Source organism: Temnothorax curvispinosus, unplaced genomic scaffold (assembly GCF_003070985.1).
Source record: "Temnothorax curvispinosus isolate PA1 unplaced genomic scaffold, ASM307098v1 QBEX01004747.1, whole genome shotgun sequence".
NCBI classification, from domain to species: Eukaryota; Metazoa; Arthropoda; class Insecta; order Hymenoptera; family Formicidae; genus Temnothorax; species Temnothorax curvispinosus.
The window spans coordinates 1353490-1375985 of record NW_020214527.1 but is presented as its reverse complement, the minus strand read 5'-3'; the positions used below and the strand labels follow the sequence as shown (position 1 = coordinate 1375985).

The window sequence follows — 22496 nt, the reverse complement described above, 5'->3', positions numbered from 1 at the left end:
AAAATTTAAGCGAAAACAGTCGAACCGAATGAAAAAACAGATTGAAGTGAAAAGCAATTGGTGAATGAAAATGAATAATAGAAGGTAATACGCGGAAGTCGTTCTCACCCGCAAACGTTTTGACGTACATCACGTCGAAACAGTGGCGGCGAAACGATAAAACAGTGACCAGACTGTGCCAGAGAGTCGGCACGAGTTTATAAATGTGTTTTTCGAGAAGTTAGTTGGAAAGTTCGCAAAGAAACCTTATTCGCCTTTTCTGCGAGGCAGGCGTGCACGACTGCGCCATGATTCCATTTGGGATAGGCTACGGTAAGTACTTCTAACGGGGCGCATCGTTATTACGGATTTAGTAAACGGTAGAACGGGGCAAGGGGTTAGAGAGGGTAAGGACGCCGGATCCAAAAATAAACGCCCGAGAAACCGTTCCGGCTGCGCCAGCAAAACTTTCTGCTGCAACGCCCCTGCAGGATAGCATTCGTGCTTGTGGAGAGAGGAGAATGGGTGAAAGGCAGGAAAATGTAAACGGAAGTAGAAGAGGAGACGGAAGTGGGAAGAAGAAGATGATGATGAAGACTGGGCAGTACGAGAGTCGTTTCTGTCTTCATCGCGGAATTCCCTAAAATGTAAGTTAAGATGAATTTTTCTCTGAAGACAAGATTTTCTTCTTAATCAATAAGCCCTTTCTTTACATCAAAAGTACTTTGCAAAAATATATGTATTATACACATCTGCAAATGCATCTCTATGTTATTTATAACGGTTAATTGCAGCAAATATAACACACAAATATACTAAAGAGAAAATAACACAATTAAAATTATACGCTGTTTATAAACACGCTCACGCATGACAAAATATAGTGATATGCGTGAATAAACTACAAGGCGTTCTTTTCACAGCATTATAATGTAATTCCAATTATATAAACATCGCATCTACTTTATCCAAATTAATGTGACGAGTCCAATAGCTTATTTATTGACCGTAAAAACTCGTCTATTGAATACAAACAAAACAACATACGCATTCGGCTATGGAACGACAAATTTAGTGCGAAAAGTGCATCAATTTGATAAATAAATCAACAATTTATCGAATGTATTTTCTGTTTCGCCCCTTCCGAACTCTTACTACCATTCTCGTTATGTTCGCATTATGAATAGGTGAATTTTTCAGATATCTAGGTCGATCACCTGATCAAATAACAACACAATTTGCAAGCTCGCTCCTCCAATTGCTAAAGTTACAAAACTTTCATGTTGTTCGAAACAAAATGTAATCTGAGACAAAAGCGGGTATTGCCACGCCCGAATAAATCGTAGCAGAGGCGCCTGAAGTAATCAATTCCGCGCGAATTCCAGCGTCGTATTACACATGCGTATTTCCTAAAATATTCACGAGACTACAGCGCGATGTAGACTATATCGTGCCAATCAAGACGAGATAGAGGCGCGGATGAAAGGCCGCTCCTCAGCAACGGCAGCAACGGTAGCAACGGCGACGACCCGGGTAAAGGGAACGTAAGAGTGTAATTAATGCTCGGAATGCCGGATGAGGCGTTTACACGGGAGCGAAAAACGAGAGAAGGAGCGATCCTCGCCTGACCTGATTAGCCTCACGGACTACCCTCCAGGCGACGGCACGAAAACGTCGTGTTTGTTTGAACTACTTCGTTCACCAGACTTCTCTCCTCGTCACTCGCGCCGCGCTCTTTTAACTTCTTTTCCTCGCGCGTGCCCACGGCCGTCACAAACCTCGTTTACAATTGGAATTAAGGAGCCGCGGTAAACGCGCCGTGGCTCAAAACGATCCCCTTTAGTTACACGTCTCGTCAACCACGTATTCATCCGACAATCTAATCCGCGCGAGTAAGTGTTGCAAGCCGAAGAGTCGCGTTCTCGCGTAACAAACTGCAACAAGTTTTAATTATTTGATTTCGACACAAATGAGGTACAATAGGAAAATAATTTTAATGAAAATTATAGATACGTCGAGAAAGGCAGACACAAGGTAGACGTAATAGCTCTCCCCGCAATATTTTATGCGTTATTCACGACATAACCGCTAACGTGCATTTCAATGTGTTGTAATATCCTTATTTTATTCGCAGACCTCTCGCCTCACTACGGACATTTAATATACGATTTCATAATGACGAATATTCGAGTTACCATATGGAGAATGTTGACCGTAGCGTACACATCAGTTAATAATACATTTTACGTTTTGTCTAATGTCCCTATATAGTCAGGTACATTGAAGTTATGTATATGTGAAATGAGAACAGCGGGTGCAAATTTCGTAATTGCATTATGCAGAATGAGAGCGGCGTGAGAGCCAACAATGCGCAACAAGCTTTTTTGCTAAGTTTCGTCTGAACGAGGCGAGCGACGGGATTACTTCTTTCGTAGATATTAATTATAAGCGCAACGTACATGTCCCGTTAAAAAGGGACAATTAATCTAGAATCTCGCGCGTTGCCCGCAAAACTCACGCTCAACTTTCATGGAAAATCCGCACTCTCATTACGCCATATTGCGAGAAGGGTCTTTTCGCCACCAGAACAGCCATTAACTTTTTCTGCCACGATTACGCATCACGTCTTTTGTTCGCCACTTTTTATTACGCTATGTAATCTAAATATGACCTTTTGTGCAAAATGCACACGAGTATTCGGAGAATGTAACTTCAAGTATCAAATACTGCAAAAAGAAACGCATAACTGTATACAAGCGCGTTTTTCTCTTTTAAAACAATATGCATATAATATGTGTCATTGCAAAATTGAACAAAAAATCACTGCACTCTATAAAAATTCCGCAATACAGCCAATACATTATCCCGAACAACCAAATATTACAAGAGAGTTATCAACAATATCTGTTCTTGGAACAATTAACTTGATTACCACAAAGATAATAGTGACGCTCATGTTTCTAATATCATCGTCATTATGTAAATGCTTATTACGTTTCCCGTAAACGTTCGATGGTTCCCTCTGGTTTGTTCAACGACGTCACGTCTCTCGGGGAATAGAGATTTCTATTAAAGTAATCCAGCTACCTTGGCAGCTATATGAAAGCACTCTCAGCTGACAGCGATAAGGTCGTACGAAATTATTCGGTTATTACATCCGAGACTCGAATACCTGTAATAACTTTGTCCGAGATTGTTTTGCGGGGACAAACGCCATACGAATACAAATCTATCGGACGTAGACAATTGGGGAGATGAAAGGCTTATGGAAATGGCGGTCTACTGGCGAATCAAAATATAGGTAGTCCATAGAAATGCCGGATAAAGCAGCAGACACGACGTCGCCGGGATAACGGCGGATTGTGCTCAAGTATATGGCTTTATCCTAACGAAGGAAACGCCTGATTTATGAAAAGGAAATTTGCCGTCTAAATAGTAATCTTTCCTGCGAATAAATATTATCTCACTAAGAAAGCGCCACGTTGACCGTAGTGAAACTTCGTTCACGATGTATGGTTAATGACACCCTTGTTATCGCGGTGCTGTTACTTGTCCCGCGCTTCAAATACGATCTAAATGTTGACTGTCACGCGCAATTTCATCAAAATGGATTTTCATTTAATATTCCAATTCGACATCGACGTACGTGTCAAACGCCACTCGGCGCTGACCTGCTCGTGCGGCAAGTGTTTACGTGTTTACGCGATTAAATGCACACGTCCGACATTCCACCGAGACCGTAGAACGCGCTTGCGTTTTAAATTAAATCCACGCGAGATGTATGCGCGCATCTTCCCTCGACTATTTCTACCTATTTTATCGCCCGAGGAATAATTCCGCAGTTGATCACGATCCAATCTCCGACGGAACGTAGTGTCCACATGCACCCCCATACGTAATGCACGTCCCAAGAAGTATAGCCGTAATAAAATGGCCGTTTGAAAGCGACGCGAGAATTCCCGCGGAATATGGATTTAATATACAGCCCGGTGCCCACGGGCTGAAATCTAATATCCCCGCGAAGAAGTCGATAGTTTCATCGGGATGAACCGTGGATTCGCGTGGAACGAACGAAAAAGAACGGCAGGAAAGTAACGGCGGACGCGCGTGCATAAGGAAGAACGGTAATTCCTATCGAAATTCCACGGGAGTTTTACGACCGTTCTCTACTAACCGTTCGACGCTCGTGAATTTGCGAAATGCCGTGCCTAGTAAAATGCAGCCTCGAATGCCCCGTGTGCGCCACGCCGCGACGGCGACGCCGACGGTACTGTGCGCTGCTGGCAGGAATCGGCACCGTAATATCCGCTGACGAAAGACATCATCGCACGGAGATAAATCGAGAGCTGCATCTGCAAGCGGATTAATGCTGCTTTCCGTGACAGTCTTCTACGCGGGATTAACTATAATCTCGTGTTTTCATACGGCGCGACATCGCACCGCAGCATCGTTATTGTGGTATCAAACGTCACAAGTCGTAGCAAACAATGTGACACAAACAGAATTTTCAGACAAAACTGACAATTCCGTTATTATTTTTCTGATTTCGCGAGATTGTTTGAGAAATCGTTAAAGAAATCAGAAATTTGGTTCGTGGGATTTATCATGCGATATTGTAAGAGTCATATGTACGGCGGGAATCGATTCTACAGTAACTAAAGAATATCTTTGATGGAAGAATATATAACGTACATTTCAATACCTCGTAAATAATTTATAGAAATCGAATAATATGTTGCGCACGTCGTTGAATCCATCACAAGACGCACTACGAAGAAATGGTATAGAATATGATATAACAAAACAGCGTGTGCAATTTCATTTAAATAAATGGTAATCAATTCAATATATTGAATATATTAAAGAAAAATTCCAGAAGCAAAGGAAAAACTTTTTCTCGCGTCGTTTCATTAGGATCAAAGATAAGAGTGAGTGATAAAGAAAATTACATTGCATCCTGTGAGATGTAAAGCGAATAATTCGGTTCTTATTATTCTCACATTCCATTGGCCGTTTTCCGCGAAAAGCGCTAAAAGTGCAAAATAGACACAATCGACAGGAAAATTGCTGTTAAGACAAAGAGATTAAAAGCCGAGGAGTGCGCAAAGGTTCGTGTATAGCGCCATTCCGGCGTTCCTTCGACTTTTACTATTCTCCCAGCGCGGCTTACGGTCTCTTCAACCCGAATGGAAGACCAGCGGAACGCTATTACAAGCGCGAGCATCTTCCGGAATGGAAGATGGTTGCGCTAGATTCGTAAATAAAAGAATGGATGTAGGGCTCTCTCACAGAACGCCGGTCCCCGCTAAGTAAAATCTCCAAGAAAACGGTACACGACTCGACCCGTGTGCGCGCGCGGGGGTAAAGATGCGGAAACCACCACCAGCGACAACTCGATTATTCCGTGGTTTTCACGACCTTCTTTCACGACCGCTAACTTAGGTGCAAAAGCAAGAGGAGCCAGACGCACGATGCGCACCGGGAGATATTAGACACTGAAAGTCTCATTCGCCATTCCAACAGACACGGAAAGACTCGTATACACGATGGTTATTCACGTAGTTAAATTTCTGTTACCGTTTAGGTTGAAGAAAAGTTTTGAATGCAATGCGCTACATGCCTTTCAGCAATTCGAAGAGCTACTTGGGGCATAAAAGTATAAATGAGAATTGTGTGTAATGGAATCTTCAATTATTGTCGCCACGAGCGAGCGAATAGAAATGTCCCTCTGCATTTGTTTACGCATAAATGTAAAAATATAATGTAATCTTATTTTTATCATTATTATTATTTGGAACATAATTTGGAACTGTCTTTAACGATAGTCAGATTACATTATAAATAATCACTTTAAGAGATGCAGTCATTGTACTTTGCTGCATCCAATAGTATCCTGTTTATCATGGCAACTGTATTAAGACCACGTGAATGCAAGAACCACCCTGTATAGAAAGATTGTTGAACTGCCTCCAGTGACTGGCGAATGCCGACCATGGTTAATGAATCCCCCAGAGTTTCTCCTGGAAGATTAACGACGTAAGGAACCCCAGCAGTTGGGCGATGAAAAGGGGTTGGAAAATCTTTTAATGGTGTGTATCCGACTTGGATAATGTCCTGCGCATGAGTCTTTTTTTCTAAAACAAAGAGAGATTTATAGACGCGTATGCGTCTGAGAATTTACTTTCCTCGCAATTTCCCCGCACTTTAATAAGATCAGATCTTTTATATCCCTTTCATTTGCTGATTCCACTTTTTTTTCTTATTTTATAATACATGCGTTAATGTATCTGCAATAGTTGCCTCCTCCATTTTTTGTACGACTCTTTGCAAATGATTCGCTATGCAGTTAAACATTAATATCGTGATTACCATCGGTAATTACATTCGGGCTGAGTTTTAGCAATTTGACGGGTAAGCGCCAGACATAAAAGTAATGGAGTTATAATTAGTTAATTAGCGTAACGCAAATCGTTCCGAATGAATATACTGGTCGGTCGATAAACAAACCGATCCTGCATTAACGAAATCCATTCAATAAAGGTTAATGGAAACGATTCGCAAGAAATGTAATTATGGCGAGAGTTTCCAACGCATCCGTCGTTATGTATAGAGATTATTCATATGGTTAAACCGCATGATCAAACCGAGGGCCTTCGGGCCAGAATAATTACAAGATACAATGAAATTGAATTATGTTGGGAACATAGGACAATGGGGTGATAATACAGCGAATATATTATTCTGTCAGTCTGGAAAGGCAAAAATAAATCACTCATAAAGTATTACATTAAAATTATCTTTTGACATACGACTTTAATACATTTCCGATGAGAGATCGCAATCGGTCGAGACTTTGATGGCGCAATCTAAAATCAGATAGCAACCGGCAACCTTGTCAGCATCCTTTTAACTGCGCCAAGTTGCTAATAACTCGTACGTTACTCGATTACGCTTAATGCTGTTGACACAGTTACGAGCGCGTCATCGCAGTCGGGGAGCAAGCGACGCGACAACAGCTCCATGTGTCTCCCCGCCTAAACACCCTGCCGTACGTTATCGCGTCCCAAAAAGACACCCGGTACAACGGTGTACAGCCAGCGTGCCGCAGCACGCATATAACATGCAGAATTTCACGAGCAATAAACAACTGCCACCGTAATCGTGGCAGTAATGTATGCCGGCGGCGTCGGAATCGTTTCTGGCGCGGAGGAGAGGAGCGGCGGCGCCGCGCCGCGCCGCCCGCGCCGTCCAAAGTCTTCTCCGACATCCGCCCGCGCGCCGTGTATGAACTCGCGCGCGTCCACGTACGTGCTGTTCGCGCAGGTGTTTCACTTTACAAAACTGCCGTGCTTTCCGTCGCGAGACGTGTTTTGTGCCGCCGACTAGAGGGAAAAGAAACGGCCCGGGGTTCCGGCTTCAGAGAGCTAGAGAGAGGTGGCACAGGTGCCTGTGTTCAGACAGGCGGATACGTACCTGTCCAAATGTCTCCATGCGGAGCTCGTATTACAGTAACATATGAGGACGGGAATACTTATTCCCCCGTGCGCACCGTCTAACTTCGCTCTCTCGTTATGAGACTTTTATTTCCGTCCCGCGGAAACTTGCTCCGGCGGAGGGAAAAAAGGGCGGTATCGTACACTCGCGCTTTCGAAAGGTTTACAAGAAGGTAGATTTTTTCTCGCAAACGTCGGAGATTCCTACAAGAGATTTTATTAAACTATACTTAGTCTTATACATTGTGTATATGTGTTTTGTATGAATTTCAAGTAATTTGGAATTTATATAAAGATAACTAAATTTAAATAATTTTTAAATAATTTTTAAATATCTAATTATTATCATATAGATGGTGGTAGATATCGCAATATAAAGATACGTTGATTTGCGCAACAATGTAATTCTCATGCAAAAAAAGTTGCGACACGAGATATTTAATGCTCTTATATATGCGATCGAAAACATTCCAGATAAATTTATTTGGAATTCTCACGAATGGCCGAGCACGTTACATCGAACGCGCGAAAACACGTACGGTAGAAAATGCATAAAACAAATTTGTCGGGTATCACGCGCAGAGTGCGCCGTGCTGCTTTTTTCGCCCCTGCACGTAGAACATTAATCACATTATTCGCGTGGAAACTCTCGTGATAACGTCGTGCAACAGATCCAAAGAGCCGAATGTGTTAGTTTAATTTCAACTCAAACGGCACTTCGACGATCATTTGTCCCCATGTAACTATTCATTTATAGCTGACGATATCGCTAATTGGACCATGCCAATTTGGCGTATCCATAAAAATTCTGAAAAGTGCATTCAATAACACCGACTCGCTTCGAAATGAAAATACCAAGCGGTCTCAAATTTGTTATGTTTCGTGTTGGAAATTCACCAGATATAGACAGATAGGTTGGTAGGTTAATTAACGAGAGAGACATGGGGTTAAATCATTATTAAAAAACATCCGGTGTCGAACGGATGAACTAATTGCATTGGTTAGACTTGTTAAATTCCATCACCGTGTAATAAATAAAGTTGGGTAAAATTAAATGCATGTGCCATAATGATGAAATTTATTGCTACATACACGAATAATGACCGAAGAAGTCCAGAAAATAATTTACTTCATGTTAAACGATATCAATTATGAAGCAATTAATTGTGAAACAATTGTTGATTAAATTTCACATATATACACAGAAAATTGATCTACCTATAAGCTTCAGTTTTAGTAGCTTAAATTCTTTTCAAGTAGATAAAATTGAAAAGTGAAAAAAAGTAGAAAGTGAAATAGTGCTTGGGAAAAGTAAAAATTAAAAAATGGAAACATTAACGTTCATGTGTTGTTGGCAAATAAAAGCTTTTACATGTTTATTTTATTGGAATGTGGTAAAAATAAGACACCAAAATATATCTGATAAATATTATCTACGATCATAATTGGGAATTAATTCTAATAAATTGCAATTGCAATGTTTAAGAACCACATTTACTGATCCCATATTAATATTTAATAATGAGTTCTAAAATAGACCAAGTCATATCGATGCATTTATCATTTTCTTTCGTACCTATAGCAAAAGTGTGCGCGTAGCCTTTGTCATTGACTCTTACTACTTTGCCGTGCTAATGTAATTAAAATCAAAGAAATTCACAAAATGTCAAGATCCACGCAAAACAATTCAAAGAAATACTTTCGTCTGTTCAAATAAGATAATGGCCATATTATATGGTACATAAAAAATTAATTATACTGTTGCATATCAAGAACATTTACTGTAAAGTAATCTCTTGAATTATTAAACTTGTTATAGTTCTTTTATGTCAATAGATTTTATCTCTAATAAAATGCTACAATGAAACATTATGTCAATACTTTCTACGATTATAGATTGAGCATTGCCGATATTTCATATTAAAGTACTTCCGGCAAGTCTCGATCGAATATAAATCTTCCAGAATATTTAAATCCCTTGCGTTAGTAATGGAATCTGACTTACTTTATTGGAATAAGTAATAGTGTGCAACCTGAATTCGTGAAATTCGTATAACGTAGAGATATGATAAGTTGTAGACATATTACATTTAAGAAATGCCATCTGATGGCACTTCGAAATATAATTTTAGCAATATGTAGTATTAAAAAGACGCAACGTAAGAAAAATATGATAGGAAGATTGACATTAAATTATTCAATCGTGCTCCGATGTAAGTTTAAAATTTTTAACCGTTAATAAAACAGCAAACTTTGGAACTTTCCTCTCAAATGGATGTAGCGGTTTTGTGAGCGCTTAAACTCACATTTAATTCAATTTAGTCAAATATACGGAGATTTAAAAATGGAATCTTTTAAGTTTCGCATTCGGTTCAGTTATTATGAGAAATTATACTACTGTTGAATTAAGTATGCATTATTCTACTAGAATTATTGGCCGATTTTCCTTAAATCCGGTTATTTAAAGACAATTATTAAACGAACGATATATATTCTATGCAGCAGTTAAATGTATCATTTTTTAGACCCTTGTTTTAAATCACGTTTTTAATCCCATCGTAAATATTTTATCTTTACCTGCAGCTCCCACGTATTCATCTAATATATTGTTAGATAATGCAAGTGTTTCATTCATTTTCGTTTTTATATACATGAAACATGTATGCAAATAAGCCGACTCATATTAAATAAATTTCAAAATTTACTTCATATCTGTGTCACATCGGTGCATTATTATATATACTACGTCAGTCATAAATTTTATCAAAAAATATCTATTATAATAATGTATATAATGTCTATTTTTCTCAATTGTTGTTTTATAACAGTTGCATAACAAAGAAATTAATTGCAAATAAAATGTGCATACAGTTTTAACATTCCAATCTTGCAAATTGGTCATTGATGCTTGAAATATTTACAAGGGATCAAGTCGTACGAATAAACGTAAAATTAATAAACAAAATACGGTGTTTTTAAAATGATCAAAATTTTCTGTGATAAGAGTGATGAGAGATTTTATCGATAATTATTATAAGGTAATGCAAATTTGGAAATCCAGGAACGTTTACTTTAAACACTCAAGAATATAAAAGAAAGAATTTTCTCAAGAGATGATCGTATTTCAACGGAGGGCTTCCTCGTGATCTCTAGACAAGGTTTCCTAGCAGCTGCCGCGACACAATAAAGCCGCAACAAATAAATCTTCCTCGAGGAACACTTCCGAATTTGAATTTCCACGGTCGGGGGGCTCAGAGTAAAATTATCCGCATTTCCAGGAGTGAATTTGCTAACTTCGCTTCGCGGCGACACCGAACTTTCGGTGGCTCCGCTATTTTACCACGCAAAGTTTTGAATGTGACCGAAGAAGGGTATGGTTACTTAAATTTACGTAATCGCGACCTTTGAAGCATTTAAATTGCAAGAACGGTTTAATGCTCGGTGGATTGCCGATTCGCTCTGCAACAACAGATAAAAATGCCGCGAAAAGTCTCGATAGCTTACAAAGTTATCCACCTATGACCCACATATCATTTTTGCATATTAAATCTTCTTCTCGAACAAACAAGAAAAAGAAAAACAAAGAATATTTATCATTTGAAAACAGACACGGTTTTAATCGTTAATTCACTTAGCTTAATCTCTTAGTCTATTGAGAGATCAATTATCTCTCTTGAAATATAAATTCTAATGTAAACTCTCATCTCGTGTCTGTCGTCTACGGCGTTATAAATTGCAAAGTTCGCGTTACAACGACCCACATACGCCTAGAGTGCGACCCTACGCGGGGTGGTGGCGTGAAAAATGACTGGACCTCGTATTAATCGCAGCTACTTTAACGTTACGTCCGGTACGTGCGCGAAGCTAAAGTTTGCCGCGCACCTGCGGTGGCATGGCCGAGAACGTCGATGCCGATGGATTCGTTACACGGGAACTCGGTTTGCGGTCGTGTGTACACTTACGAGAGCACGCGTAAACTCCGTCGTCTGTCAAAACTTCAGGAGGCTATTAAAACAAATTGCAGGGGATGGACCGACTCGCTCGCGCGTGAAAGTAGTTAAGCCTTTGATGCGACTTGTCCATACGGGAATTATAGCAAAAAATTTCCTACTCTCGTCACATGTCACAAAATAAGCAGTCATTGATCGAATAGGCTAATGTGTAATGATTATATGTAGCGAAGAGAGAAAGAGAGAGAGAGAAAGCGAATAATTTAAAGGTTGTTCTAAAATAAAAGTATAAGTGATGATGTAAAAAATTTGAAAAATTTTCGAAGTAGTCTTTTATAAAATCAAAAATATATGCAATAGATATTACGTGTAGTTGTAAAAATTCGAGAGACGCTCATAGAAAAATTCTGACAAGATGCCACGAGGCCATGCAACACCGTTTCAGAATTTTTTCTTTCGTACGCACCGAAACCAGAAAGTGACGGAAGTCTATCCAGGAAGTCTAACCGATTTCTTTGCTCCTCGGGAACGAGAACAGAAAAATAGGGACGAGGAAGGGGCGGGAGACAGTATACGTGGAATGAGGTGTAGATCAATCGAACATCTAACAAGCGTGACCTACTTTCGTGGATCGTTTTGAAACTGATCTTAAGCCCTTTTCGGGTTCATTGTGTCCTCGGGTGTAGGTAATCTTCCGGACGTCTCACACTGCCCTCCGGGGATCTAAACTGGATAAAAACTTTTAGTTCGGAATGTCATTTGCGTCAGAACATAATCGTAATTCCGACAAAGTTCATTTCTCTCATAGTGGCACATTACGTTGAAATAATTCTTTAGTAGAATTTCAGTAACAATGTAACTCTCGAACTAAATTCGATGACTATTTTTTTTATATTACGAAGATAAACAGAAAATTTATGTAAATGGGATCACAAAAACTGTTTTATCATTTTTAATTATAAAGATTGATATATCCATCTTCTCTGAACATTGTAAACTCAAAATCAATCTAAAAAGATAAGGAGATTAGTTATTCGCTGTTAATAATTCTCTCCCGATTATTGTAATCTCGTATATAATTCTGACTATTTCATAACAGTCTTATCAATAATCAAAGAGGTATTAATCTCGCAATATTAATTACGTGAAAAATATGCCTAATATAAAGAACAGTAATCTTTTAGATTTTAACGAGAAAAGTTACCATACAATGTAATTTAATAGCGCTGCCACGCTGCTATTTCCTCTCTGCCTTCGCTTTTCAGCGATTATGTCGAGTACATCTCTATGGAACCTCTTTCCTCAACAACTATCCGAGTTAGAAACGTTCGAAATGTTCGGAAAACGTCAACTAGATATTATCGGGAACCCCGTTTTATTTTTACTGGAATTGAGGGTATCACGAGTAGAGAGGAATTGCATACAATCGCGATGTCAAATTATTTCTTATCAGTTGATTACATTTCACGTTTGGTCAAGAAAAATACTCGTCTTTTGTCGCAATGCTCAGGTACTACGTAACGGATCTCAGGCTTCCTTTGTTATCGTTCCCTCTTTTGCCAGCTGTTTCGTTTACACGAAACGTCACCTGTAGAATACGCCCGGTGCCAATTCACGTAAAAGAACCATTAGTTCCTCTTTTCTTTTCTTCCCTGTTTTCAAGCGTTTCGCGTTCTGCCTTCGTTGCTTTCTCATTTATTCTAAAAAAGGCGATAAAGTAGGATTTGACCCAACATCGGGATGGGAAGGGGCAAGACCAAAAAGATAAAGAACCGGCGGCTACCAGCTTGGTTGCAGGGTGGTATAAAGGTTGTGGGGAGATCAACGCGAGCCAACGTGTAACGGAAGAAAAAATACGCTCCTGGCAGTCGTAGCACAATGTCGTATAAATAATACGCGAAAGTCTTGGCCACGCCAGGCAAAATCCGTCCCCGACGTTGCTTTTACTTCTCACTCTTGTTTCTCGCGGATTATAATGCTGTTATTTACGAGTTATGGAGTGCCTTTCAAGTAAAGCTTTATATAGTGCAACACTGAATTTTCAGCCGCCGAGAAGAGCCTGAATAACAGCGTAAGATTTATTCGCACGTAGCAAGACTGGTTTTCTCCTGCTAAATAAGTCTCAATCGTATTTTTAATTACAGCCGGTCTTGCAAGTAATTTACCTTGTATAAAATGTATCTCGCGTTTATTCGCAAAGAAAAAGTAATAAAATAACTTACGAGCGTAATCTCTCTCTCTCTTCGTTTCCCATCGGTATCTTTTAAGTCTTAAAATATGTCGTTAACGACCATTTATTTACCAAGTTTATATCTTTGAATTTCATTGCACTGTTTATAAGTAAGAATGTTGCGATTAAATAAAAAAGACTTTTCTCCAAGATATTTAAATATCTTGTCTATCTTTAATTAGATCAAGATGCATTCAGATGCGTATCTCAGAGCTACGTTCAGCAAGTGGCAACACACATAGCATTTTCTAGGTCTTTTGTGTGCACGTAGCAAATGCAGCCGCATCAGTTCCGTCACGCCAGGAGAGATTAAGCGGCAAGCGCATCAACGTCCGAAAAGTATCGAAAATTTAAAGAACGTCGAGCGGTAGCTTCTATCGACAGCTTTCTCGGTTCTCAAGTCACGTTTCGAATCGCGGTGATCGTTTCACAGGGACGTGCCTTCGTCAGGACGGAATTCCGTGCCGGTGAATCCGCACCCGGAGAGCCCCAGGCTCGCGAGTGCCAGCGGCTCGCGTTTACAAAGCCCAACTTCATCCATCCTTTCCATACACTCCCGTGAAATTTTTTTTTTACATCGGGATCGTAGTGACGATCGAGGAGCTAGTTTCTATTCTACACCCGGAGGCACTCGTTTACGCTTAAAAACCTAATTAAAATAACAATCGGCCACAGACAATGGTGTCGAAGCGCAGCCGTGTGTTATATGCACTTGTACGTACGTGCACGGATTCCGTGAGGAGGGCAGTACTTTTATATAGATCGAAAGAGATTGACTGAATAATTCTCTCTCTTACAACGCGTCTATTAACGTATATTATTGTACAATCAAGTTTTCAATCAATAAACTGATATTTAGTAATAGATTTAATTTACCTACATATTCTTATACTATTAATAAAAGTTCTCTTTTAAAACGTTTTGTATAAAAAAACATCGTAATTGTATCTACCTGTAGCTTATCCTTATAGATCTATGCAAATGAAAAACGTAAACAATAAATAATATCTTCGTTTTAGTCTAGCTGCTCTCCACTTTCAATGATAGTGACTCTCATAAATATTCCCGCACTTGAGAATACAATCATGGCAACGCGACGATTGTCCGATATCTAAAAACGATCGAGGAAGAATCCCAATAAATGAAAGCGTCAGGTTGATCAATCCTCGGCGTGGATTCGAACAATACCGCTGGCAATTCCGGCCAATTATACCGGTAATACGACAGGACGAAATTGCACGACAAACAAATTGTCGGCGACGAAATCGCTCGGCGAATAATTCTGAAGCGCAACGTTTCACTTCGAGCGCATCACGGAGAATTGCGGAAGCGCCGGAATGCGCGTCGCGGAAAATTAAATGTCAAATTAATGCGGACGATAAATTCGCCGGGCGAACGAGCGACGCGCGGACGTACGTACGGCAAGGCCAGCAAATTTACAGCGCATTATCTGGAATTTAATTCGACGACATATAAACGCGTGAAGTACGACCGATAAGACCGTAGGAGAGGAGTGGCCAAGATCCTCCCGAAAGCGAAGGATCGCCGCGAGAGATAACAAAATCGGCCGCGTTTATTTTACGAGTATTAAATCCTGGCGCGAATAAAACTGCTCTTACTTAGGCGCCGATGAATTTGCTGACGCTCCATCAAGTGTTTTTTTTCAATACTCTCGCAGTTTTTCTACCATAAAAGAGATCGAATATCAATTTTAGTACCGAATAACAATCCTATACTCGATATCGCGTCGTTATCAGCGCGTAAAGTTGCGCTGCATTTTAATATGGTGTCTATTGTCGTTGCAGAACAGTGAAGCGATGAAATGTCAAGCCGATCTCGACGTCAACGAAACCTTCTCGAAAACAGCTTTGTTACTCGAGACCTCTATCCATGATCCGTTCTAACAGCCAAAGGTATAAGAAAGTAAATTTAACATCAAATCATAATAATGAGACAGCTGCTGTGTGTATCGTATTTCGAAATAATAATAAAAATATTAAATTCATTTTCCAATCAAAACGAAGATAAACCTTGTTTTTCAAATTTCAATTTAACATTAAGCTTAATAATTTTAAACAAAATAAATTAATCAATTATTGAAATTTTTACTTAAAAAAGATATAATTTGCATATATATATATATATATATATATATATATATATATAATAATTGAAACTTGTTTCTTGTAAGCTTCTTGCTGATGTTAATGTCAGCTGATTGTGTGGTGTACGTAATACTCTTGAGAAGAAAACAAAAGACAAAATTGTAAAACCGTCGCGTACGTGTCCTGTTGTCAGTAATGTATGACAGTAATATAAATAAATCGTTTAACAAAATAAATTTTTAATACCCACCCTTTCTCTTGGAATGACTGAGTTTTAGTCTCTGTACGAATTCCAATAATAGCGTACTAAAAATAAATTTTCCGATTATGCAAATCGGCAGAACGGAATACTAAAGCCCGCTGGTGTTTTCAGATTAAACTTTCGTGTCGGAATAATGAAGCATCTAAACTCGAAATTCGAGTTTCTCATTTTCTAAATCCATGGCAAGCGAATTTATTACAAGTTTATAATAAAGCAATAATTGGTAGTTAATTTGTTACACAGAAGCACGTAAATTCGCTTGTTATTACATTAGTTTCAGATTCATTCTGTGATATATCTCGCCCTCTCGTAGCGCAATAAAATAAGGTTGTATATTTCAGAACGCATCTCGCGCTGCATATAAAACAAGATGTTATCAAAACGACCAATATATCGCAAGGACACATATAATATTTCGGTACAATTTCGAGACCGGATACAACTTACATATTCCACTCGTATATCGTTCATTTTTTTTAAACTACAACATATCACGCCCCAATATTGTTGCGCAACGAAGATTTATGCATCTTCAAATAAAGGATGAATTGGCAACTTATCTGCTTAAAGTGTCAAACTTTCAAGAAGAACTTCAAGGAGCACCTCGAGAATCTGCGAAACTTTTGTAAAATGTCTGTATAAAGTCAAGGGGCAAACGAAACTCACGATACCTTGACTCGAATGCATTTCACGTCGAAAGCTCAAGATAATATTCAGCGTGGACGATGCGAGTGCAATTGATGCGTCGTGGAATGCAAATCCGTATCAATTATATCGCGATTATCGTTATTGCGATGCGGCAAATACAGCACATTTTAATTCTGTGGGCAAGCATTCAGCAAATCGCTTCGTCGGCCGCACTTCCCCAAAACATGGTCGACTGAATTCAAAGCAGGATTTCACCTCCGGCGGCCGGCGTATCGATCGATCTGGGAAATATTCGCTAAGAAATCGCTCTGGCCCAACCGACCGTAACTGTTCACGCGATGCCGGAAACTGCATAAGCAAGAAGAGCGAGGAATTATCGAGGAGAGAAAGTCATGGACGACTAAACACAGATACAATCGAACGAGGAATAGCGGGAAAGCGTCGAAAAAGGGGGCGACCCGGAGGAAATAGCGAACGAAAAGCCAAGGGCTGCACTGGGCAACTATAGCTGCAGTCACGGTCGATGTGGTCGTTGCAGCCAGTCGACAACGAGCATTGTTGAGACATGTGGGTCAACCCGTGCTGCACTTCCGGTGACGACACACCGACATAACGACGAGTGAAACGACAGAGAGAGATAGAGAGAAAGAGGGAAAGACAAAGAGAGACAAAGCGGGGGCAAACAGCTGTAAAAGCAAGGTGCCATAATACGAATGGAAGCAAGACGAGATTCGAAACTACAAGAGGAGGTTGTGTCAACACCTTAAGGTCTAAAAGGCGCGACCCATCGCCTTTAACGTTTCGCCGGGAGCTAAATGACCAGTTTGAGGATTCTCGTTAAGGATAACGTCTTAACCCTCGTAATTGCGTAACTGCATACAATTTGAACTGCTATTCCCTCGCCGGGAGTCCCGACACGATGCATCGTGTAATGAAGGAGACTATATGTAATCTTTAATTAATAGTGACCACGAATAAAAAATCAAGCACAGTCAGTACAAATCTATTTCTAAAGAAGACTATTGAATTTACTTAATGCGAACGTGATTAAATAGCTTTCCATAAAGATTAACGATAAAAGGGATATTGTGAAAGAGATATCAATGATATTTTTAAAATATTTTTGTTGCGTACGTCTATACAACCAATAAAATTTTTTTGCAAAATTTAATTGTAACAGTCGTATTTTCTCCTCAAAATATATATTGCTTCGTCAATTTTACGAGAACATAAAATTTAAGGTAGATGCACGTCGTGTCTCGGGGGTAGTAGTTCGTGCCGTTAATGGCAAGCGATTGATTATTTCGTCCATTGGTGCCATTTGGGAATAGCATATGCGAGATACGACTGTGTCAACAGCATGCGTTAAAGATCCAGATGCGTCGTTGAATCCGCCATCTCGAATTTCTAATATATATATATGTATATCTGTTTGCAAATGAAAGGGACGTGTTACCCTTATCGCACCAGGTCGCTGTACAATTTGAAATTGTGCACTCTCAGCAGTGTCAAAATGTTTACGCAAACTTGCATATCATCGTTGATACAGGTTGCATTAATTCGATAACATGCTAGTTTGCGAGTATTACAACGTTCCTAAATGAAGCACCCATCGATAAAATATTAATCTACAAAATGCATTGGCGCGATGAATTCATTTTCACGTAGCGAATAAGCATATTACGCCACGTATTAAATGTTACATTTTCCGGAAAAATTCGTTCTCTCTCTCTCCGTGTATGAATATATATATTTTTTTTAATAAAAGAAAATCCCATTCGCGGAAACAATATGAATACTAAGTGTACACTTTTAGATGAGTCTTAGTAGTGAAAGCACAAAATTTCCATTAAAAGTGCGACGCTCGCGGGTTAAGCTAAAGATAAAAAATGAATACGGTTCATGATATTGCTGGAAGTGCAGTCGGTTTTATTTATTTTCAAAACTCCGCCGCGCCGTATTATCTCGGTCGAAACTGTGATACTTCGTTAAAGATGCACAAAAATTTGTAATTTGCATCCGGTAGTCCGTACTTTTAAGTAGGTTAATTCCTAGATAGTTTCGTATGCTGCGAATTTACTTCTTTCCTTCAAGTCTGTACATTAGGCTCTTTGTCGAACTTTTTATCTCCGTTCCTTAATGACGTCAAGAATATATTCTAAAGGAAATTTAAAATGCGACTTCGTTAATGAGATTGTAATTTGTAACGCGTATCACGGAAATAAATTACGAGGACACGGCGAAGAGTGAGATAAATTTCATAGTGACTGACGCATATTTAAGGCTACTTTAAAAGTACGAGTCCGGGCGTAAGTTTGACGCCGGTGGAATATCAAATAACTTCCAAACGACATGTACATAAATGTGATTAAGTTTACGATAAGAAAAAAGCTAGCCAAGAACCGTACGTTAATATATAAGAAATCTATATATATTGCGCAACGTGCAGAACGTCAAAGTAAAAAGCGTTGTGAAAGACGTGAAAGATTTTCTTCGAACGCGTGAGAACTAAGCTAAGAGTTATTATTCTCGTCGAAGCTTGTTTCACTTCCGTTACTGCAAAAGTCATATTTTACGGAACAACGCTAGATCTAATAACACAGTTCGAAGTTTTTACGCGGAAACGCATGTCATGCCCATCGTGAAATGCTCTCTCGCGGCCTCTTAAAAACTCCACGGTGTAGGGGTAATTTGTTCGAGATATGCAACGACTTGAAACCACTTTAACGTTCTCGTTAAAGTCCTAGACGCGGTTGAGAGAGCCTTTATAAATTACGGCCTCGTTATGTTCGTGAAATTAAAAATTGTGCGTACGCTCACCTCTCGGCGAGTTTCACAGGGAGTAGCCGCGCTGTTCCCACAAGTCTGTTCGTCACCACCTGTTACAAAAAAAGAAGAAGAGAGAACGTAAGTTAACAGGAGAGATAAAGGTAGTGTAGTGGCATGAAAAAAGGATCAGCCGTAAGGCGGGCTTATCCGGCGGCTTCGTTCACTGTGTGCCAGACTTTAATGTCTGATACGATATCGTCGACGTCTCGCATGAAAAAGCCTCCGTAATTTATCGAATTTTAAAATTTCGCCGAATTCAAGAAAGAAAAAGCGCTTTTCAACATAATGGTAAATACCGAATATGCTTCTTCAACTTGTGTGCATTAATCGTATAGTTTTTATTATTATAGTATCAACTAAATAAATTCAAAAAATTTATATAACAGAAAATAAAACACATTTGTATGAAATCCATGCTTAAACAAAGATGCGCGCGGCACAAAATTGTTTTGACATCTAGATATTTATTTCACAGTGCGAAGAAGACGTAGATTGGCACGTCGCGTTGTTGCGTCACGTATAACGTGCCCGTGGTAATTTCTCTCGCATTCAGCAAAAAATTAACCTCCGTGGCGTCGAGTTACCGGAACCAACGAAAGAAAAAAGAAATAAAACGGGACGACGGAGGGGCTAGTACGCGGAAGAAACTTACAATGGAATTTTCCGGGACGATCCGATTACATTCGCGTGCGACAGCGATGTGTGAACGCGAATTCAAGCGGCGTTTGCATGCGTAATACCCGCGTCGGATACGACTTAATTACACGGAGTGCCATCATAAACCCGCGTTGAATCATTGTCACAATCTTCTCGATTCGCGCCGGCCGGCGCCACACGAGCAATGGTTTACCGGCCGTTTCTATCGCATGATTTACGCCCGAATGTACTTTGCATTCCATTTACGGGGAAAGGGTGCGTGCGGCTTGCGCAGGGGATAATCCCCAGGTCCGCGGCCTCACAGTAAGCCCCATACATTACGCCTTATTTACACGCGTGTGACAAGTTTCTCGCCCTCTCGTTCCCGTGCCTCGATGCCCTCGATGCATTAGCGTTGCATTGTGCACGGAATTCGTCAGCGCACGGTTCGTTCTCTATTGCGTTGCGTTGCAATTAATATTCATAACTATGACCGTGTTTCGGCGTTCGATAACGCGCGCCCGACTGTGGGCGTAATCGGCGGCGTACTTTCTCACGCGCGACAAAATCTTACAAAGCTTAATTCTGTAGATATATTTCTTTACATTCACGATAATGGCGTATCGCGTTAATTTATATATGTACGGGTGATATATCGCAAGTTGCGCTAAACCTCAAAGGATATAGGACCTACACATGAAGAGGTAATAATTTATTTTTATGACGTACTGCAGCCGCGCGCGATAATTTTTTTGTTACGTCGCGTATCATAGTTAGAGAGAAAATAAATAGCAACGAAATAGCAACGAGTACGTAACTACCTTAATTGATGGTGGACATGCACGGCTTATACAATAATAAATTGTATTCTAATATGATTGTGAAATGTACCTGGAATTATAAAACTCGGATACGCGAGTAATTGCTTAGTTAACAAAGTTGCACATTTTTACAGCGCAAGGAAAGCGCACCAAAGTTGTGACACACTATTAATTTCTCTAACTTTAGCGCCATAATATCGCGCTGCAACAGTGTGCCACGTTTATAACGTTACATGGCTAAATAATGCTCAGCAATGTTGCAACGCACCGTGAAATAATGTAGTATAACAAAGCAAGCTATAACAAAAGCTTCTTTGTTTAAAACCATCTTAATTCTCATTACGTGGCGCAAATGCGGCCATTCGCATTATTAGTGCTATTATTTGGTGATTTACCAAGTTTCCAGACTTCATTAATATGTCAATCGATTTACTTGAAGAAAAAAAAATGTCAATATTAAGAAAAGTTAGTTAAAAAGTTAAGAAAAACTGTTTTCTATCATTATCGTTTTGGACTCGAATACTATCTTTTCGATAAATATAAGAATGCAGATCTTTTCAGCATCTTTGTCGAACTTTAATTTCCTTAGGTACTCTGCAATTATCGCTTACCTTGACATTCCTGCATTGTTATACTTGATACAACTTTTGAAGAACATTCTTTGCCAGAATAAAACTTAAATGCTTTACTATATACGTTATTTAGCTATATACGTTATTTAGCTTTGAATTTTCTTTATAAATTTAATTTTTTTATTATTTTGTCAAACATAAACTGTCATTAAAAAAATTTATAATAAATATTATATCTCTAATTAGAAATTATCGATGAGACAATAATACGTGATACACAACAGTGGGAGATAATTTTCATCATATCAAGCATAATTAGGTAAATTTTAAAATAATGCAGTAATATTTTAATATTTAACACGGTTCATAAATCTTCTTTTTATGAAAATTTAATGTGTCGTTTAATATTCAACGCTTCAACATTTTATGGGTGAAGCGTCCTTTTAATCAAACTTGCATCATTTCTTGCTTCGTGTTTTTTGATACGAGGTTTAGTTAAGGACGGATATTTTACATCGGATCGTACGGATTAATACCTCGACGTAACCTTTATAGTAATTAGAACTTCCTACGCTGGATAATCTTCCTGTAAAGGATCACGGTTTGACGCCTACCACGTACTGAACTTGAAGGGTGGATCAAATTTGCACACGTACGCAGGCACGTGCGAGGGCGTTTTGTTTGTGTGAATCACGTTTTCATACATACACGCGGCAAACGGAATTTGTACACCTGAATCCGCAGTTCGCAGGATTAAACGGTCGAGAGCCACGTACGCACGTAGTAACCAAATTTTGACAATTAAACGTCTACCGTCTATCGAGTGCGATCAAAAAGTCGAGGGCAATTATGATAAAAAAAACTATATATGATCTCTACTATTGGATTCTCATTTATATGGGGTATGAAATGTGCTAAAATAAAATACTGTATTTTGTGATAGGTATTCTCAGCAAAGAATTAATTATTAA

General features: G+C 39.3%; 1 protein-coding gene across 8 annotated transcripts in view; it reads right to left on the bottom strand.

Moving 5' to 3' along the window:
• LOC112453891 (TWiK family of potassium channels protein 18-like) overlaps positions 1-22496 on the bottom strand; it is a 241727-nt gene that overhangs the window by 106081 nt on the left and 113150 nt on the right. For all 8 annotated transcript variants that reach the window (XM_025014906.1, XM_025014909.1, XM_025014902.1 and 5 more), the window contains one exon: positions 19488-19546. The gene's annotated coding sequence lies outside the window, so the exon portion shown is untranslated. The remainder of the gene's footprint in view (positions 1-19487; positions 19547-22496) is intronic.